Raw genomic sequence first — 23,050 nt, 5'->3', positions numbered from 1 at the left:
TTGTGTTGAATGTCAGAGTAGCAGAAATGATGTTACAGGATATCCTGTGTGAAAACAACAGACACACCACAGCTTGCGGAGAGTGGTTAAATGTCTGTTTTTGTACAAGAGTGACATCTGTTTAAGAGTAGTGAACCTCTAAGCTCTTGAAGTTCATGCCAAACATTTCCTAAAGTTTAAAGACAATGAAATGATTTCATGTGCAGCAGAAACTTAATGCACCACACCCACCTTAAATTCACACTCTTAAGGTTGTACTTTGTGTCATTTTGCTAACACCTTGAGTCATATTAGAAATGAGTATTCGCTAGTTCGTTAGTCCGTTGGACCCCACTTTGACCTTTATGTTGTTGCAGGTCTTTTTGATTAGAGTGTGTTTTGTGGTCTCAGTGGTGGTCGCAGTGTGAATAATTATGAGTGTTACTTAAATTTCACTTTTTAAATCAGTCAGACAGACCATAATATAGTGATAGACAGATATATGCAATTTAAGTCAAATATACAAGTCAAAAGTTTACACACACCTTGCAGAATCTGCAAAATGTTAATTACTTTACCAAAATGTGACCCTGGACCACAAAACCAGTCATAAGGTTAAATTTTACAAAACTGAGATGTATACATCATATGAAAGCTCAATAAATAAGCTTTCTATTGATATATGGTTTGTTAGGATAGGACAATATTTGGCTGAGATACGTCTATTTGAAATCTGGAATCTAAGGGTGCAAAAAAATCAAAACACTGAGAAAAACACCTTTAAAGTTGTCCAAATTAAGTTCTTAGCAATGCATATTCCTAATCAAAAATTACATTTTGATAGGTTTACAGTAGGAATTTTACAAAAAATCTTCATGGAACATGAACTTTACTTAATTTCCTAATGATTTTTGGCATAAAAGAAAAATCAATAATTTTGACCCATACAATGTATTTTTGGCTATTGCTACAAATATACCCCAGGGACTTAAGACTGGTTTTGTGGTCCAGGGTCACAAATAAGAGGGATCATACAAAATTCATGTTATTTTTGTCACATAAAAGACATTTACATGTAGTCTACGAAAGACAATAATAGTTGAATTTATAAAAATGACCCTGTTTAAAAGTTTACATACAGTACACTTGATTTTCTTAATACTGAATGATCAATATCTGTGTTTTTTTGTTTAGCGATAGTTGTTCATGAATCCCTTGTTTGCCCTGATCAGTTAAACTGCCTGCTGTTCTTCATAAAAATTCCTCAGGTCCCACAAATTCTTTGTTTTTCCAGCATTTTTGTGTATTTAAACCCTTTCCAACAATGACTGTATGACTTTTAGATCGATCCTTTTACACTGAGGACAACTGAGGGACTCATATGCAACTATTACAGAAGGTTCAAAACACTCACTGATGCTTCAGAAACTTTTTGAATTTGAAGATCAGGGTAAATGTAACTTATTTTGTCCTCTGGGAAACATGTGAGTATCTTCTGTTGCTTCTAAAGGGCAGTACTAAATGATAAAAATATGATATATAGGTAAAATTTCAAATGTTCAAAAGTTTTCACTCCTGGCTCTTAATGCATCGTGTTTTCTTTCTGAAGCATCAGTGAGTGTGTGAATCTTCTGTCCCTCAGTCCCTCAGTTGTCCTCAGTGTGATAAGATGGATGTCAAAAATCATACAGTCATTGTTGGAAAGGGTTCAAATACACACAAATGCTGTAAAACCAAAGAATTTGTGGGACCTGAAAAAACAAAGATTGTTCTGAAGAACAACTGTCACTAAACAAGAAACACACACACACACACACACACACACACACACACACACACACACACACACACACACACACACACACACACACACACACACACACACACACACACACACACACAGAGTTGTGGATCATGCAAGTAACAACAGTATTGGGTCATTCCAGCTGGAATCATCAAATTTTGTAAAAGCACAGTAGAGATCTGAAATTTTGTATATGATCTATTGGGCATATTACCCATCACATAGATTTTTTTCAGACAAATCTGAGGGGGTCAGGTGGGGACCATTTGATGATTCCAGCTGGAATGACCCTATTAAAAAAAATCAAGTGTATGTAAATGTTTGGACAGGATTATTTTTATGAATTCAGCTATTATTGTCTATTGTGGACTATATGTAAATGTTTTTTTTTTTATGTGAAATGTCTTATTCAGGTCAGTACTAAATAGAAAAATTACATGCATTTTGTATGATCCCTCTTATTTTTGTAAAATAATAAACATTTGGCAGATTCTGCAAGGTGTATGTAAACTTCAGCTGTATATTAGCCAGGCTGATAAATTGGTAAATATTTAACCATTTAAAAATTAACATCATTAGATGATAAATACATCTGATTGGCTGAGGTTTACCAGGTCAATGGGTAGTAAACAATTTTTTTAACGGAATTGATACATTTATAAATGTTACTGCATGCAAGATTAAAATTAAAAATCTAAAAAAAATGCACTTCCTTTTTTTTGTGGAACACAAAGTTTTTTGAAGAAAGTTGATTTATTTATTTAGTGAATTCTGAGTAAATGTTGTGTTGTGTTTCTTTTCATTTTAGTAGGTTTGTGTACATCTCACTTGCTACAAATCTAATAGGCCTAGCATAACAACCAACAACATTACATTCAACAAATACTTTAAAAAAATGTTTTTTATATTTTTTGTCCATGAAATAAAAGTCACTGGGGTCCAAAACAACATTAGACTCCAATGACATTATACACGTACATGTTACACATAAGAAAGAAAATCACACAGGTTTGCGAAATGAGTGTGAGTAAATGATGACAAAATGTTATTTTTGGGTGATCCCTTTAAGATGAGATAAACAGACAAACTTGGAGGCAAAATATTTAAACAAATAGAGAACTCATTACACTAGTGACTAAAGAAAACAAATGTTTTTGCATGTGTTGATGGTATTAGAGAACCGGACAAAAACAGTGATGGACTATTTTACAACCTTGACGCAAAGAAAACAAAGCCATGATAAACTCTTGACCTTTAGAAGTGACCTTAAAAGTTTTCGTTTTGAAATTCAGCCTTTTCTATCCCTGTCTTTTAGTTTATCAGTCTTGATATTTGGTTACTAACCACACTATTCAATAATATTAATATTTCTGAAGTGTCTAAAGTATGATGTTGATGCAGAGGAGGAGATTTTATCATGCACAGATTTGCAGCAGACTTTTTCGTTTTGCATCAGTGTTGCTCAATTAATTTTACATCTCCCTGCCAGTGAAGGAACACCAAATTCAAGGTCAACTTCTTAAATGGTCATTTTAGCCAGGCTTGTGTATTTGGACAGGTATGTGGGACTCTGGGATATGTCTCTCATTACAGTTACAGCTGCAGACGTGGCAAAGTGTCACATCCAGGAAAGAGCAAAGCTGCACAGGAAACCTCTGAGTCTGTCCTCAGCTTACCTCTTTTAGCGTCACTCAGTGATGTTGACTCCACCCAGGCAGTCTGTTGCTCCAGTTAGATATAGCAAGAGTTTGAAGGGAGGTTTGTTTTTGATGTACTCTCCTTGCCAAACTTTCTGCTGTCCATGCATTTTGGGGTTTACTTGTGAGCTGCAAATCAAGACGACTGTTTACAGCGATGACCGCACGTATTAAGATCCATTTTTAGCTTCATCTAAAGTTGTAACTACCAGTGTCCTACTTTCCTGACCACCACTTGAGCAGGCTTAACATTAACAAACAGATTCACTTTTGACTTTGAATTCGTCCCTACATAAACATCCATGTCAGTATAATTATATGTTTTGACATAAAAAAAAAAAAACACTGACTGATGTACAGTAGTAAATTTTTCTTAATGGAGACCAAGTGATGCCTAGGTTGATTAGTTTGGATGCACAAAATGTGCACTAACAAAAAATGGCCAATAGATGGCATTTGTTTCCACAAAATATCCAGCTCCAAAATAGAGACGTGGACAAATAATGACAAATTTCAAGCATGTCATAAAATTAATTAATAAAATAATAAACATTTTTGGTCACTTTCTTAAATAAAAAGGTGCATAAACAATTTAAGAATAAAATGCATTAAATAAAACCAAACTGTAAAATAATTGAAAATAATTTTTTATTATTCTGTATTATTCAGATGTATTTGTGATGAATGAGGACTTGACAGATTACAATATAAAAATGAATAATTAATAAATAAAGAAATGTTTTGTCTTAGAAAAGCATAAAATGCCCAAAATGTGTTGTCTGTATTGGCCAAAAATAGAATACAAATAAAATAATGAATAAACAAATACAATGAAATACTATAATGAAATAATATACGTAAAATTTTGGCCACTTTCTTAAATAAAAAAATGCATGAACAATTTAAGAATAAAATGCATGAAATAAATAGAATTGTGAATAATGAAGACTTGGCAGATATTACAATATATAAATGAATAAATAAAAACAAAAGTAATGTTTTATCTTAGAAAAGCATAAAAATGATGTCCAAATCTATTAAATAATATGAAGTTCAAGACCATTCTAACATATTGGTGTCACTGGAGTGTTATCCCAAAATACAAAAGCTTTTTGTACCTTATTTACCTCTAAATGGTACATAGTAGTACCTTAAATGTACATAATTGTACCTTTTGAAAGTGTACCTTCACAGTTTTGTACCTTTTTTCGGAGGATTTGCATGTTAGGATCAAAAGAGAGTTACATATAAATCCAATATGATGTAGTGCTTGCGTATATACGCTGAGTTTATTTCTGGTTGGCATAGTGACCGCTGATGCTTGGGGTTTGTTGGTCACTGAGTGTGCTTTTAAGTCCTAAGGACCTCTCATGCTCAAGTGTTACAGCTCTGTGAGCTCACAGCTCTCCTAAAGAGACTGAGGCTGCTGTAGTTTGGGTTTATGGCACGTAGGCTGTTCACTGAGTGTCATCTGGGATTCTAGCCATTAAACTACAGGCTCTGCCTGTCAGCGTACATACCTCCCATTGTGTAGGTTTGAGAATGAATCTCCCTCGTCACCAAAACAAGGTTGTTCAGATCTCATGGTTTTTGTGTCAATTTATATAAAAAATCTTCATGCATTTGTTTTATTTTACACTATAGGTTTAGGAATGTCTTTGTCATTGTCATTTCTGTGTATTTTCTGTCTGTTATCATTTCCTGCAGAGAGAATAGATGAGTTTGCTGTTTCACTAAGGAAGTGAGAAGTAAACAGATGTTCAACGATGCTAAATGTGTCCTCGGATGACATGCTTCCCTAGCGTTTAAAGGGATAGTTCACTCAAAAATGAAAATTATGTCATTACATATTTAATTTCTAATGTTGTTTCAAACCTGCGTGACTTTTTATGTCTGCAGAACACAAATGAAGATCATTTGAAAAGTGCTGCAGTGATTTCTTTGATTTTTTTTTTTTAATTTTAAGTTGTGGTTCAGCAGAAAAAAATTACATTGTGCATACTTTATAGTTTTATTTTATTCATTATCATATATTAATATTTTATATATAAACACTGCTGTTCAAATGTTTTGAAATGGTAAAATATTGTAGTGTTTAATGTCACTGATGCTCACAAAAGCTGCATAAATTTGATAAAAAATACGGCAAAAACACATAATATTATTAAATATTATTACAATTTAAAATCTCTGCTTTCTATTTTAATATCTTGTAAAATGTAATTTCTTCCTGCGACGCAAAGCTAAATTTTCACCAGCCATCACTCCAGTCTTCAATATCACATGATCCTTTAGAAATCATTCTAATGCTGATTTGGTGCTCAAAAAATATCTTTGTTGAAACCATATATAGATATATATATATAATTTTTTTTTTCTTTTGATCAATGTTTTGAGTCCTTATCAATTTAAAGCATTATTTTCTTTCAAAAAACAAGGACAAGAGTTGTCTTAATAAAAATCAGCCATAAAAGTGCTCCTATAAAGAAATTAGTAGATAAATACAGAAATTTAAAGAAGTTAAACTGCAGTGTGTTTGTTACAAATTTTACTTTGAATTACCTCATGTTTCGATTTCCATCATTCACCCTTCCTTCTCCATGCACCCTTTGATTTGATCTAATACACTGCTGTTTTTCCCTTTCTAAAGTCTCTCTAGCACTCGCTCATTAATCTTAAGCTCCAGAGAAGGAGAAATCTTCAAAGACTGATCTGTTTTAAGATCAACTGAGATGAAACGGTAGTCTCCCTGCACGGGACGACTGGGACTCAGAGATACGAGTGTTAGGTCAGCAGCAACCAACAGCCATGACCATTCGTCCTGTTTTTGAAATGGGTTATGAGATACAATATGCTGTGATGAACTGCTGGAATAGATCATCCCTTAAAGATAATGTTATTCACAAGACTTTAATATTGTTGCTTAGCCTATACTGTAATTTTCTTCTCTACAAGTTGATTTCCAAATTGAGCATCAAGTATAGATTTGTCCTTTGTCAGGATATTTAAAAGAGTTCTAATTCACCCATACTGTAAATCAAGCTTCTGTCATCATTTATTCACCTTAATGTATTTTCAAAACCTGGAAGACTTTCTTGCTTCTACAGAAGATGTATTGAGAAATAATTTGTTGAAGTCAAAAGTTTACATACAGCTTATAGAATCTGCAAAATGTTAATTATTTGACTAAAATAAGAGGGATCATCAAGGGAAAAAAAACAATGCATTAAGTGCCGGGGTGAAAACTTTTGAACAGAATGAAGATGTGTACATTTTTCTTATTTTGCCTAAATATCATATCATATAATAGCATCAGTGAGTGTTTGAACCTTCTGTAATAGTTGCATATGAGTCCATCAGTTGTCCTTAGTGTGAAAAGATGGATCTCAAAATCATACAGTCATTAAAGGGTTTTAAATACACAAAAATGCTAAAAAAAATTACAGAATTTGTGGGACCTGAAGAACAGCAGGCAGTTTAACTGTTCAGGATAAACAAGGGACTCATGAACAACTATCACTGAACAAAAAAAACACAGCTGTGGATCATTCAGGTAACAACATGGTATTAAGAATCAAGTGTATGTAAACTTTTGAACGGGGTGATTTTTATAAATTCAACTATTATTTTCTTTTGTGGACTATATGTAAATGTCTTTTATGTGAAATATCTTATTCGGGTCAGTACTAAATAAAAAAACATTTTTGTATTATTTTGTATGATCCCTCTTATTTTGGTAAAATAATTCATATTTTACAGATTCTCCAAGGCGTATATAAACTTTTGACCTCAATAAGCACTGATAATTTTTTCTAGGCAGCTACAATAAATGGAAACTGGAGGTTTCCGAATCAAAAAAACGAATCATTCACATTCATCAAGGTAAAATTGCCATTATATATTTAAAATTACAACTATAGAATGTCCACAAAAAAATGGAAACTAGTGTGTGTGTGTGTGTGTGTGTGTGTCTGTGTGTCTGTGTGTCTGTGTGTATATGTGCTTATTTATTTTGTGAACTGGTTCATCCCTATAGGGAAAACAAACCCACAGATATCACAGATGTTAAATGAAAGCTTTTAATGATGCTGGTTGGCTTCGAAATGGCCTTTCATTACTGCTGAATGGCTCTTCTACACTAATCTTCCTTTGAACCATATTTGTATTGTCTGTGCTTACATTGTATTGTTATGCCTGATAAATATTATCAGTAATTTCACCTGTCCCCTAATGTGCAATGTATCCACTGGGGAACAGAATTGACCGTAATACAGGGATACTCAAAGTCTGGCTCATCACAACAGTCTAGAGCCGTGGAACAGTTTATTTGTGTTTCCATTTCTGCACTTTAAGTGTGCATCACAACACCAGAAAACACAAAGCCAGCTATTATAATGAACAAATCTGTCTAAACTGCAAGCCTGCGTGTCCATTATGCAGTGTAGACAGCCTTGCTGATTATAATTGCCTTCTTGTTTTGTTGCTTGTGTGCAGTGTAGATGGGGTGTAAAAACTTGTATTTAAAGGGTATCACAAAATGTTTTGCAATTCATTCAAAACCATTTTCTTTACAAAGCAAAGCATCAGAATATGCTAATTTTGACATCAGTGATTGGTACCAAGTATGGAGTGGTTGTTGCATATTGAAACGGTTCCAAACTATCATAACTCCAACCATTTCACTGTTTGTATCACTCCGCTTGCAGTTTTTTTACACAGCGAGTGTCATGACAAAATGCCCAAATCCAATATAATCTTATAAATAATACTGTTTTTGTGTCACGGAATGTAGTTTTATAGGCAAGGATGTAGTTGTTTAGACTTCAAATATGTGGTTTGTTAATAAAGGTACGTCAACAAACAACGTCCATTTCGAAAATTTGTTTTGACGTTTTTGGAGATGTGAGCTCCAGGCCGTTAGTGGCCGTTCAGCCTCACCTCAGCCAGATCTTCTAGAATTTGCCACTGACTCTTATGTCTCTAATAGTGGTTAAACATGAGATATAATTCATTTTGGGTAAATCTAACAGGCAGTTTTTGGTGTCTCTTTAATCTATTATTTGTTCCAGAGCAAACAGTTTTGGCTAAGGGCAAAATCTCATCACGTTATATTTTATGTAACTTTAATGCTGTATGTCAGAGCACTGCCTTTGCAATTTTGACTGAACTGCACAACATTTATGATTTATTAAATATTAATATTCAGTAAATCATATTTTATATGAATCACAGTAGTATTTAATAATAGTATTTCGTACACAGTGTGTGTGTTCGTGATGGTGATTCGTTTCATTGTTCCACCATTAGATAGCAACAAGAGACTGTTTTTATGAGTAAGTCAGCAGTAAAGACTTACATTGAAAGAGACTGAAACACGATTGTAAACAAGGAAGTTATTTTTACTTTAAACAACACCTTGTAAGACTCAGACAATGAATGCACTGAGCAGCGCAGTAATCGAAAATCACCCTTAACAGATTAAACGATAGTAGGACAAAGATATTGCTTTCCTCAGCAGACATTCAAACTAATGTTTTATTCTGATGAGATTGAGCTGAAGAATGAATGCTGTATCAGATGCAGGTAATCACACTCACTCACACTCACAGTCTATCTCTTTCTCTCGTAATACTCTATATAATACAGTGAGCTTTTAATACAGTAATACAATAAGCTTTCTATAAAGCAACTCAATGTTCCTTTGTTATTAATTCTAAAGTCATTGTTGGAAAGGGTTCAAATACACAAAAATGCTAAAAAAAACTACAGAATTTATAGGACCTGAAGGATTTTTCCGAAGAACAATGGGCAGTTTAACTGTTCAGGATAAACAAGGGACTCATGAACAACTATCACTGAACAAAAAAAACATGGATCATTCAGGTAACAAAGAATCAAGCGTATGTAAACTTGAACATGAGATTGAGCTGAAGAATGAATGCTGTATCAGATGCAGGTCACACTCACTCATTCCATCTCTCTCTCTCTCTCTCATAATACTATATAATACAGTGAGCTTTTAATACAGTAAGATTACTATAAAGCAACTCAGTGCTCCTTTGTTACTCTAAAGTGACGTTGTCAAATTAGTAACAGAGGCTTAGGCTCAGCTTTTAAACTGGCAAACTTGGATTTGAATCAGTGGCGGAAGGAAGTAGGGTTTATAAAGACACTCTGTTGTTGTTGTTCCTTATGTATTTACACACTTGTGCCATAAAACTGTTGTATAAATGCAATATCACACTCGTAGCTGTGTGACATGGCTGTATGTCTGTGTTTTTTTTTTTTTTGCAGAAACTCTATCTGTTGTACTTTTGTCATGATTTATCCTCATTTTCATTTTCAATTCGTGTACATCTGTGGTCTCTGTTAATTAACAGAACAACTAGACGTATTTGGGGCACATATGACTGGAACATATGGCCAAAAAAAGTGTTTCAGAATGATGAAGCAGAATAAGTTCTTGAAATAAATTTTTGATAGGAAACCCAAACTTCTGACCATTATGGTTTAGAATCCATTCTTTCAGTTTCACAGTTCTGTGTGTCTTTGAAACAGAGGGGCTAAATGAGCAACATCAACTCAAAGTGGACTCTGCTGACACTGGGCAGGGATTTAATGGGTCTGTAGCTCTTTAGCTGTACAGACACATAGAATTTGTGCCAAAGTCCTGAGTCCGCACCTGGCTCCTACTGTTCTCGAGCCGTCAGGGATTTTTTTTAGAACTGTATATAAAGGAAAAGTAAAAACATAGTTGACAGTTTATGACATGTTTTTTATTTTAATTTGTAAAGCAGATTTGTGACTATATCCTGATTTTGACTCGGTGTGTAATATTTAAACACAGGATCTTCAGGGTCAATTTTGCGGGTGTTAGTACAACGGATCTTTTGTTGTTTAGCACAGCTGCAGATTTTGACAAGTCATGTTTTGTTAGAGGGCTTTGGCCACAGGAGTGTCGTGAAATGTCTTTGGGTCCTGATGTCTGGGCACTCAACTCACTTGGGAAAAGCTGTGTTTTTAAAAGTCCTGCTGACTAACCTTTCAAATACAACTCTCATGTCATTTTCCTTCTGTTCTTTTTTCTTCTAGCTGCGGGGTGCCCTCCCAGTCTCAAGCATTTGTTTAGAGAAGACTGAAAAGAGGAAAAAGGCTTTTTATTTCTCTGTAGTCCTGAGTCATTGCAAAAGCACAAGAGTGTGAACGTGATTGTTTGTTAGGAGGTTGTGGCGATAAAATTATCTTGATATTCTCAGCTATTATTCCGATGCATAAAATTGATCAAAGTGACTTTTACATTGCTACAAAATATTTATATTGCTTCCATTTCTATTGCTTATTAAACTTTCATTAGCGGGCATCACAAGAATAAATGACATTTTAAAATATATTCAAATACAGAACAAATAGTTATTCTAAACTGTAATAATATTTCACAATACTACATTTTTACTGTATTTTAAGTCAGTGGTTCTCAATCCTGGTCCTGGGGGACCCCTGCTCTGCACATTTTGCATGTCTCCCTTATTTAACACACCTGATTGAGATCAGCTCATTAGGAGAGAGATCCATGAACTGAACTAACAAGCTGAAGATCTCAATCAGGTGTGTTAAATAAGAGAGACATGCAAAATGTGCAGAGCAGGGGTCCCCCAGGACCAGGATTGAGAACCACTGTTTTAAGTATTTAATTATGTATTATGTATTTCATTATATATGTTTTTTGTCTGTATTAAAATTTCTTTTTTTAAATTACATTTTGTACAAATATTATTTTTAGATGAAAAAGAGACTACAAAAGGACACCAAAACCTGCTCATTTCCTTAATAGTGGTGTAGCCTGTTGGTTAAAGGTCTTGTTGGTTAATGACCAAACATTTGTAGTTTTCGGTTTATGAATGATCTCCATTGTAATCCTAGGTCGTTTTAAAGGAACTGTCTCTGTAATATGAGTGCTGTGAATCATTGTTAATAATAGCTTTAGCTAAATGCCAGATTAATCATTCAAATTCGGTTTATCTATATTCTGAGGATGCTAAAAGTTTTGGATCATGTTTAGTTGGTGGAAGGTGTCAGGAAGAGCCAAACCACTATTAAACAGCTGAGAACTGATTTAGTGAAGTCTCAGTGGCCAACATTTTGTTTTCGACCACTGAAAATAGGTTGTATCAATGCAGTTGTTTTGACAGATAGAAACAAGATACATCTCTAGTTTCAACAACTTTCCTCTTTAAAACAAAAGAAGTATCACCTTTATGCAAAGTGACTCACATTTGGTTTTCAATTCAAAAAAGGTTAGTCAACTTAAAATGTTAAGTTGTACTAAGTGACAACTTAGATATTTGAGTTGATTCAACTTAACATTTTAGACAGCTAGGTAACTTACCCAGCTTTTAAATTCAACGAACCAATTTTTTTATCAAAATATCTAAGTTGATCCTAAATTTACTCCTTACGCCCAACATGGTTCAGTTCTAGAGATATTGCCATATTAAAATGGCAATATCTCTAGAACTGAACCATGTTGGGCCTTAATAATGAAGGTACCAAAAGGAAAGTTTGTTAAGACCCAATATCTAAAAGAGCATTAAGATAACTTTAATAGTTTTTGAGTTACAGGTTTGCAAACTTTGGAGAAAAAACTTGAAAATTTTTGAATGATCACCAATGGCACGAAATGTAACAAAGACTGCTAAAGTCAATATATTTTACTAACAGACCTATCAATATCTTTACAAAAATAACATGGTGATGTTTCCATCTTTCTGAAGTCGTTTTACTTCCCTGTAATTTAGTTCTGAATCACAGGAGAAAATTGTCATTTTGACCACCCCTCAACTAAAATAGTGAATAATGCAGTAAACATACACCTATATTATAAAAATAATAAAAATAATAACTAGCCTAAATTAAAAAATTGATAACCTCAGTTGAGTTGACAGAATGACTCTATAGTACATTGAATCTATATTTATATTCTATATTCTGTATATTGTGGATGAGTCTGATAGTAATGATGTGCTACTGTAAATACATGGGTGGAATGGAAGGAGAGGAAGGGTGTCAACCCACATTAGAGTGACAAGAAAAATTGAGGAAAGTAAGCTGGAAAGTACTGGGTGGACTTTCCAGCAGGATCTCCCAAATGTCTCCCCTCTGAGACCACAGATTGGGGATGTTCCCAGATGGTTTTATGGCTGCAAAACAATGTCAAATCTTGTGGGTTAATACATTTGCTTTGAAGAGCAAAACATTGTTGTATACATGCAGAATAGTTCCATTAAAAAAGAAAATTGTTATTATTTTGTGTTCCACATTAAAAAAAAAACAATATAATATGAAATACTTTTCATTTTTAGGTGAACTGTCCCTTTAAATTAACAATTAACTAAAAAATCCTAGGTTGTAAGTGACATGCAACATGCATACAATCAGGCTCTTCTCCATTGTTTAAATACATTTCTTTCTTTTTTTGACAAGCTGAGATTGTTATTTTTTTGAGGGCAATGTTCTGTTCCCGTTTCATGACACTTGACCAGCAACAAGTCAGCGATATTCAGCAGTCTTATGATTCAACAGTATTGCACAAAACCTTGTTTCTTTTAAGTCATACGTGCTTTTTAAAAATATTTAGATTTTTTTGTCTAGCTTTAAAGTTTAGCCTGAATATTTACTTTCAACATTTATCAATAAAATATAATGATTTTCAACCCGAACTCAGTCGAAAATGTCAACTTTATGAAGTGGTGAATTCATATAATTTTTATAACAATGTGATCATGAACACTTTTAAAGGAGACGTTCCCTGCCAGATTGAAAATTTCCTGCACTGTAAAAAACAATTTGTTGAATCAACTTAATAATTTGTTACCTGGCTGCCTCATAATTTTAAGTTCAGTCAACTCAAAAAAGTTTAGTCAATGTAAAATGTTAAGTTGTACTAAGTAACAACTTAGATATTTCTGTTGATTCATCTTAAAATGTTAAGGCAGCCAGGTAATTTACCCAGCTTTTAAGTTTAACAAACCAATCTTTTTAAGTCAACTCAAATATCCAAGTTGTCTCTTAAAAAAACTTAACATTTCAAGTTGACTAAACTTATTTGAGCTGACTGAATTTAAAATTTTAAGGCAGCAGGGTAACAAATTATTTTAAGTTTACTCAACAATTTTTATTTATTTATTTATTTTTTACAGTGTGATAATTTACTTACCCCCTATGTCATCCAAGATGTTCATGTCTTTCTTTCTTCAGTCGAAAATAAATTGTTTTTTGAGGAAAACATTCCAGGATTTTTCTCTGTATAGTGGACTTCAATTGTGGCCAATGGGTTGAAGTTTCAATGCAGATTCAAAGGGCTCTACACTATCTCAACCGAGGAATAAGGGTCTTATCTAGTGAAACGATGGGCCGTTTTCTAAGTTTCTATACTTTTTTTTTAACCCATTGGCCACCACTGAAGTCCACTATATGGTGAAAAATCCTGGAATGTTTTCCTCAAAAACCTTAATTTTGTTTTGACTGAAGAAAAACAAGAGTAAATTTCAAGGACATTTTCATTCTGAAAGTGAACTAATCCTTTAAAAATAATGATTGCAACAGAGAGTTTTCGCAGTGATTCCATAGATGAACCATTTTGGATTCTCAAAAGAACCTTACAGTGGAAAGTTCTTAAAATAACCATTTTTCACTGTAAAGAACCTTTAGTGGTTCCATAAATGTTAAAGGTTCTTCATGGAACCATTGATTCCAATAAAGAACCTTAAGATCCAACCTGAACCCTGTCTCTCAACACAACCGTCAGATTGTATAAAAGCATCCAAATAGATTGACAGCAATCAGACACCAATTCGCCAGAACGTTTTTACAAATTGCCATGATATATTGCTGTGATTTTCATCATGAAAGACATTTTTTGTCATGTTAAGTTATTTAATATGCCTCTATGAACACGCAATTGCCATAGAAACAACCACACAACCACAAAATGCACTGAAAAGCACCAATCTGGGTGCATGTGGGTTTCAGAGGGTCTTAACCTATCACAATGCACACGTGTCTGCAGGCGTACATTTATAGACGGGGTGGATCTTGTGATTCTCCATGAGTAAACATATACTTGCCCTTCAAAACCACGCATGGCTCAGATGCCCGAGATGGTTGAGCTCTGACTAAACTGCCCTCTGTGCTTGTGGGAGTGAGTAGGGAGGTGTTCTGGGAGGTGTTGATGAACGTGTGCTTATGTCTATGTAAATCATTCTCTACCAAAGCATTTCACAGCAAAGACTTTCCGATAGAAATCAGTGTCATAGACACAGAAAGCCCTGGATGGTAAAAGTGGCAGCGAGTACGAGGAGAGAGAGAGAAGGAGGAGAGACAATACAAGGAGAGAAGTCAGTGAGATTGCGAGAGCAGCGCACAGCGGAGCGCAGAGCAGCGCTGCCGTCAGAGGTCTTTGCTTTGGTATCTGTTGGACAGCGAAATTGATGATAAAGACAAGCCTTACATGAGTATCAACATTTCAACAAGTTCTGCTTTCCCACCAAAGAGGAAGTAGCTTGTGTTTTTTCTCTCATCGCTCACAGGGACTTACTTCTCACAATCGGACTTTCATATTCAGAGTAAAACGGGGATTGTTGAGCTATGGGGACGGTGAGCGAACTCTGTGCGTCAAGCTTCCAGGCGTTCTTGTGTCCCACAGTTTGTCCGGCTCCTCCAGCAGGTGGGTCTATCATTATGTGTGTGTGTGCTTGGGAATTAAATCCACAATGAAAAAATGTGGCAAAGGGTTTCCTTAGAAACTATTTTCATTCAGAAATTGCTAATGAATTTCATAGCAAGGAACATTGAATTAAATGTGACATTTTGAAGTAGAATAACTGTTATTATTTCAATAATCGTCGTTTTTTTTAACAACTTTGACGAGTCTTTTCTAACAGTGAAATCTAGGACTTGTTTGGACTGTGTTAAAGGGGTCATGAAATGCATTTTCAGATCTTTATATTATGATTCTGGAGGTTAGATATTAAAGTTTTTCACCAGTGAGATCAAAATTTTCACTCTTTGTCAAACACACTCCATTCTCTTTCATGAACGCAAGTACTAAAAGAAACTACCACTGCTGAGTGAATTTCACCACAACATATCCACTCTTTTCTCCACAGAAAAATGCACTTTCTTTACACAGTATATTAACATTCAACTCAGTAAAACATTAAACACTTAGTTTACACTTAGTCTCTTAAGAGTACATGCTGGGTTGATGCTTATTACAAAAATAATTTAAGATTAGAAATAAATGTACTTTCTGGAATTGCCTCCAAGGACAAACTTGGCACTGCCGTAGATTTCAAAACAAGATATTTAATAAAACAACCAGCTTGTTGAGTATGATTTATGGGATATTTCACCCAAAAATGACAATTCTTTAATTAATAACTCACTTTCATGTCGTTCCAAAACCGTAAGACCTTCGTTCATCTTCGGAACACAAATTAAGATATTTTAGATGAAATCCAAGAAAAAATTAATGAATAAAGTCATTATTTTTGTTTCTATTCAGTTAAAAAGTATTCTCGTAGCTTCATAACATTAAGGTTGAACCACTTATGTCAAATGGACTATTTTAATAATATCTTTACTATCTTTCTGGGCCTTGAATGTGTCAGTTGCATTGCTGTCTATGGGTCAGAAGCTTTTGGATTTCATCAAAAATATCTTAATTTGTGTTTCGAAGATGAACGAAGGTCTGAAAGTTTTGGAACGACATGAGGGTGAGTAATTAATGACAGAATTTTATTCTTGGGTGAACTGTGCTTTTAAGAAACGTTCTGAAATAAACTTCAGCCATGTATTTCCAATAGTATCACTTTTGTGACTGAATGACACATGAGTTGTGAAAAGCACACTTTGTTGATTTACAGTACTTATGAATGTTAAAGGGCTTGTAGAGGAAAATTGTCATAAATGATGAGATTACAAGTCATAAAAAAAATCATATTTTATACTGGGAAGCTGGCTTTGAGGTATGAAACTTGCAGTGCGTTTTCAGTAAATATTAAAGACATTTGTGACCTTGGACCAAAACACCATTCGTAAGGGTCATCTGAATAAATAAGCTTTCCATTGATGTATGGTTTGTTAGGGTAGGACAATATTTGGCTAAAATACAACTATTTGAAAATCTGGAATGTGAGGGTGCAAAAAAAAAAAAAATCTAAATATTAAGAAAATCGCATTTGAAGTTGTTGAAATTAATTTTTTAGCAATGCATATTACTAATCAATAATTAAGTTGTGATATATTTACAGTAGGAAATGTACAAAGTATCTTCATGGAACATGATCTTTACTTATTATCCTAATCATTTTTGGCATAAAAGAAAAATCGATAATTTTGACCCATACAATGTATTTTTGGCTATTGCTACAAATATACCGGTGCTACTTAAGACTGGTTTTGTGGTCCAGCGTAAAATTTTGATTTGCATTTCATGACGCCTGTAAGTGATGCACCCATAATGCTGGAACCATTTGAGATCTGAGTAAAATCACGTGCAGCTGCATGTTATATCAATCTAGTGCTGTTGCCGTGGTGATAAACAGTGTCCCTGGATCATGGAATTGTTGGATGAGAAACGGAGCTGCCGTCATGGTCATGCAATGTGAGACAAATCGTTTGTTTTGTTGATGGAAAGTTGCTTGGCTGTTATAAAAGAGCGTTTTTGATATAATTACTGTCGGAACACTAATAATAGTGTGACCATGATGATCGTGAGACTTGAAGCGTCCACCTGTTGTCAACTGACCTTCAGTTATGTCCTCTTTATATAGACTGTATATCTATAGTAATATGATCAGGCTTCACTGTGGACCTTGTCTGCACTGTACTTTTTTTACGACTCAGTCCTGCAAGCTTCTGTTTATTTGTTTGTTTTAGCACTCTCGGCGGGTTTATGCATGTTTGTTGCTTATCAGTGCGCTTTGTGTGAATTAAGTGTTAGAGCTGCTGAGAGAATCATTAGGTGAAAATGAAGAGGAGAAACTCTGTGAGAGAGACAGATGAAGGGGTGGGACTGATGAAGATCTTATTTTGTTTTTGACATTGTAAGAGAAAGAAATCAGTGAAGGGTTTAGATATGTGGCTTTTTATGTTGGACGGACTTCCTCAGTTTTCTTCATGCCATCTGTCAAAACTCAGTGACAAAATCCCCTAATGGTTCCCAAAAGATGCAGATTTGGAAACACAAAAAGCCTGTTTGGATAGATGTAATTGTGAAGATGTTTTCATTGCTCAAGTGACTTAAAGGGATAGTTCACCCAAAAATGAAAATGCTGTCATTAATTACTCACCCTCTTGTCGTTCCAAACCCGTAAGACCTTTGTTCATCTTCATAACACAAATTAAGATATTTTTAATGAAATCCGAAAGCTTTCTGACCCTGCATAGACATAAATGCAACCACATTCAAGGCCAAGAAAGGTAGTAAGGACATTGTTAAAATAGTTAAAATAGTAAAATAGACATAAGTGGTTCAATCGTAATTTTACAAAGCTACGAGAATATGTTTTGTGGAAAAAAAACCCCCACATTTCTACTACATTTCTTGACCATGGTATGGTAGGACCCTTGGCTTTGTATGGAGGGTCAAAGAGCTCATCAAAAATATCTTAATTTGTGTTGCGAAAATGAACAAAGGACTTACAGGTTTGGAACGACATGAGGGTGATAATTAATGACAGAATTTTTCATTTTTTAGATGTTTCAGATGTTTCTCCTATATCAGACACAAATGAGGCTATTGTTGCCATAAAGTAAAGGCCAAGTCACACACTAAAGTCACACCTATTAGTGTTCAATGTGCTTGTGGCACCTGAGAGGTGTTGTGGGTTTTAGGTTTAAGTCTGGCCTACTAAATGTGTCTTGATTTTCCTGTAGAGTTAAAGTTGAAATATTTTTGTGTTAACATATTCAATAATGTAAACTGGGCTTTCCCTATCATTATATTTTTGGATTTGACAGATTAAAACTGAGCACAAATCAGTGCACCTGTGTTCTTATATAGAGTGTACTGAACGCAAACAGCGCCACTGAACTGAACAGAACTTGTTCATTTAGCTGATTATTGCTGCGGAAAATGGCCAATTATTGTCATGTTTTGGGCTGTACTAATCAGTCAGACTGGGAAAAAACATAAAAAGTACTATAGACTGCCAAAAGTTATAACAAATCAATGAGATGAGTGCAAAAAAACTGTCTGAGGAACAAAAAGCGTTTGTGGTTGGCCAAACTGAACCAGGATTTCCAGGGCAAGAATCTTGACAACATTTATGTTTGTTCTTATTTCCAGTCGGGTAGGTGAAATATTAGTCTAATATCTTAATTAATACTGCTCGTACATATCTTTACCACCTATTAATTTTAGTTTGTCAATATATTGCACCCTTTCCTGCTTACTTTTTCTCTACATGATTTAGCAGCTTCCACATGTTTTTTCCTTTGGTTTAGACAGCATAAATTAGCAGAACAACGTATTCAGTAGTACACTAACTGTGCAATCCATGCTGTTGTTTACATCTGTGTATCTCCAACATGGCCGCGCATCTGGGTAACTGACCAAACGGTGATGTGCAAAGTGCAAACCCTCTATTGTTAAATGTACCTTGGTAATGATTCAGTGCCTCACTGAACAATACATTAGCTATAATTTGAGATATAATGACAGATAAAAGATTTCTATTCTTGCGCTCTCTGTATGAAGAATAGTTTCTTTACTTGTGCTGTTCACTATTTGACCTGTTCATTCTTCAGCCCTGGAGGAGTTTACATCACACTGTCTGGCTCGTGTTAGTACCCAACCCATTCCCTCCACCCATACACACAACATAGCAAATTTGGGACACTGCAAAGACACTTCTCTTTGTTTTATGTCACATTCTTCAATAATATCAACTGATCATCACTGGTAAGGTGTTTAGTTTTAAAGTACAATGCTAAAAGTGTAATTTAACTGCAGTAGGGCTCCAAGAGTAATTTGAACACTGGGATTTTTCACTGTGTGTGTCGCTTGTCTGTGTTTGCGTGAACCAGACAGACCATCGGTCTGCGCATTAGTGGTAGACTAGTAATTTTTCAGTGACTTTTTTTGCAGGTTACATGGTTATTACACAAGTAAGTGGCAGCAAGTGTCTTCATGAGTGGACAGATGAATCATTCGCTCAATCAAATCATTCAAAAACAGATTCATTCAGGATCACTGTGTTGCTCAGATACATTGGTATTATTAATATTATGGCTAATATGTAAATTACTCAATACTAACTAATATATATAGGTTTGAAAATGTTGAAAGTTTATAAAAAAGGTGAGAAAGGGGACACAATTTAAATTTAAATATTAGTATTTTTAAGTGTACTATAAAATAATTGTATTTTTTGAATACTTATTTTTATTATAAAATAAAATGGTGTTATCACACTTTATTCATTGTTTTATTTATTATTTTATTTTAAAAATGTACTAAATAAAGTAGAATATTACTATTATTAATTAAAAAAAAATAATAATAATTATATTCATTGGGTCACACTACATGCTACGGAAGCCCATTTCCACCACTGAATAAAAAATATAAAATGGCTATTGCGACTTATTTCACTATTCTGAGTTTTTTCTCAGAATTGTGAGATATAAACTTACAATTGCAAGATATAAATCTGCAATTCTGAAAAATAAAGTCGCAATTGTGTGATATAAACTCGCAATTGCGAGTTAAGTCAGAATTGTGAGATATAAACTCACTTTATAAGACTTTATAACTTGCAATTGCAAGTTTATATCTCACAATTCTGAGGAAAAAAGTCAGAATTGCGAGATGCAAAGTTGCAATTGCGAGAAAATACAGCGCCACTGAACTGAACAGAACTCTGTAATTTTGCTGATTATTGCTGCTGAAAATGGCCAATTATTGTCATTTTTTGGGCTGTACTAATCAGTCAGACTAGGAAAAACATTTGGAGTACTATAGACTGCCAAAGGTTATAACAAATCAATGAGAAGAGTGCAAAAAAACTGTCTGATGAACAAAAAGCATTTGTGGTTGGCCAAACTAAACCAGGATTTCCAGGGCAAGAATCTTGACAACATTCATGTTTGTTCTTATCATTTCCAGTCAGGTATGTGAAATATTAGGCTAATATTTTAATTAATACTGCTTGTATGTATCTTTACCACCTATTAACTTTCTAACTCGCAATTGTGCATTTATATCTCACAGTTCTGAGAAAAAAAGTCAGAGTTGCGAGTTTATATGACACAGTTCTAAGAAAAAACGTCAAAATTGTGAGATGATAAAGTTGCAATAACCTTTTTTATTTTATATTTAGTGGCAGAAACAGTCTTCCATAACATACAGTGTGAGTACCAAACCAAATCTTGAGGTGCTCTCATGAGAACCAGACAAAAAACTTGTGTGCAAGTGTGTGTCACCCTGTATAAACTGCTGCATAAAAAATCACTGAGGATATGTCTTTGTTTTTTTGTTATACATTCAAAAGAATGTATTTGATTCTTTTAATAAGGCAAATGAGTTAAGAGCCTTTCATACAGAAACCGTGACTTATTTTCGTTTAGTAAAAATATATGCATGATGTGATTCTATTTGAGCAAGTCATTTGTCGTAAATCATTACCAAATCACTTTTTTCTTACAAAAAATGGACGGCGAATTCAATGCATCCTTTTGCATTGCTCTTTCATTTCTACAGCCTTTTTCAATCCAGTGAATAGGGAAGTCATTTACTTTGAGTATATTAAGGGCTGTTCCCATAATGACACTTGAGAATTAAAAAGACAAATATGTGTGTCAAGTTGATCTGTTCAGCACTGACTCTCATATTCAGTGCAATTCGCCTTTAGAATTTATAATACACAGTTGAAGTCAAAAGTTTTCATACACCTTGCAGAATCTACAAAATGTTTATTATTTTATCAAAGAGCGATCATACAAAATGCATGTTATTTTTTATTTAGTACTGACCTGAATAAGATGTTCCACATAAAAGACATTCACATATGGTCCACAAGAGAAAATAATAGTTTAATTTTTTAAATTGACCCTATTCAAAAGTTTACATACACTTGATTCTTAATACTGTGTTGTTACCTGAATGATCCACAGCTGTTTTTTTTAGTGATAGTTGTTCATGAGCCCCTTGTTTGTCCTAAACAGTTAAACTGTCCATTGTTCTTCAGACAAATCCTTCATTTTTTGATTTTTCAGCATTTTTGTGTGTTTGAACCCTTTCCAACAACGACTGTATGATTTTGAGATGCTTTTTCTGACACTGAGGACAACTGAGGCACTGTTATGCAACTATTACAGAAGGTTTGAACGCTCACTGATGCTCCAGAGTGAAAAAAAAAATGCATTAAGAGCCAGGGGTGTAAACTTTTGAAGATGTACAAATTTGTCTTATTTTGCCTAAATATCATATTTTTTCATTTAGTACTGCCCTTCCGAAGCTACAGAATATACTTACATGTTTCCCAGAATCTTTGAATGATCTTCAAATTCAAAAAGTTTTCATGCGCTGTGTTTCCTTCTAAAGCATGTCATGTATTTAGTGAAGTAGACATAATGAATAAGTTAGACTATGAGTACAGCTTGTGATCATCATAATTACAATAGAAGGATGGTATTTCATAGACATTTCACTCTTGACTGATCATTATCTTAACAAATAGCTTCACATATTAAAACTGACTATTGTGTTTTATCATTAGTTAAAAAACAATATACGAGTCCATCTATATGATTAGAGTCAAAGTGACAGATCTTTGGAACATAGCTGTATTCTTTTATTCTTCCACAGGAGGAAGGTGCAATTGGGAGGCCTATTACTATGTACCCAAAGCTTTTTACTGTAAAAGTGCTGGTGTGAGAGTCTGTCTGTGTGTATCGAGAGACAGAGAGATGTCAAGCTGTGCAAAAAAGCCTTAAGTGAGTGTAACTTCACTTAAAGGTTACTCCAAGTCTGGATGGTACGAAGGCATAATCAAAAGAAATGGGTTAGGAAATGTGAACGTGGGAATGCCAGAATGGAGAGGGATATTGTGAACTACTGTTCAGTGAGGAGGAAGTATATTGCGTATAAGAGAGTTTCATCTGTTCTATACTTTCATCTGTACGCACACATATGCAGTGATTCAGATGTCATGGGCGGCTCACTCATTTCAAATTCTAATCATGATGAGTCAGTAAGTTAATCAACCTTTCTCTGAATGAGTAGTGTTTTATTATCACCACCTTCAGATTCATGTGTGGCTAATGATGAACTTTTAAAGTGGTTTAGAGATTTAATGTCTGTTTGTTTGTACTGTACAATTTTATTGTGTTCCTTAGAAATTTTAGTTACTTGAGAGAATGTGTTTTCAAAAAATATATGCATCCTGCAGGTTTGCTGTAAAGAAATTTGGCAAAAAAAAATAAAAATAATAGAAATAATATAAAATATGAATTATTACAAAATAAAAATTACTAAATTATTAAATAAAACAAAATAAGAATTATT

Source organism: Garra rufa, chromosome 22 (assembly GCF_049309525.1).
Source record: "Garra rufa chromosome 22, GarRuf1.0, whole genome shotgun sequence".
In the NCBI taxonomy this organism is placed as follows: Eukaryota; Metazoa; Chordata; class Actinopteri; order Cypriniformes; family Cyprinidae; genus Garra; species Garra rufa.
Note: the sequence above shows the minus strand (reverse complement) of the source record.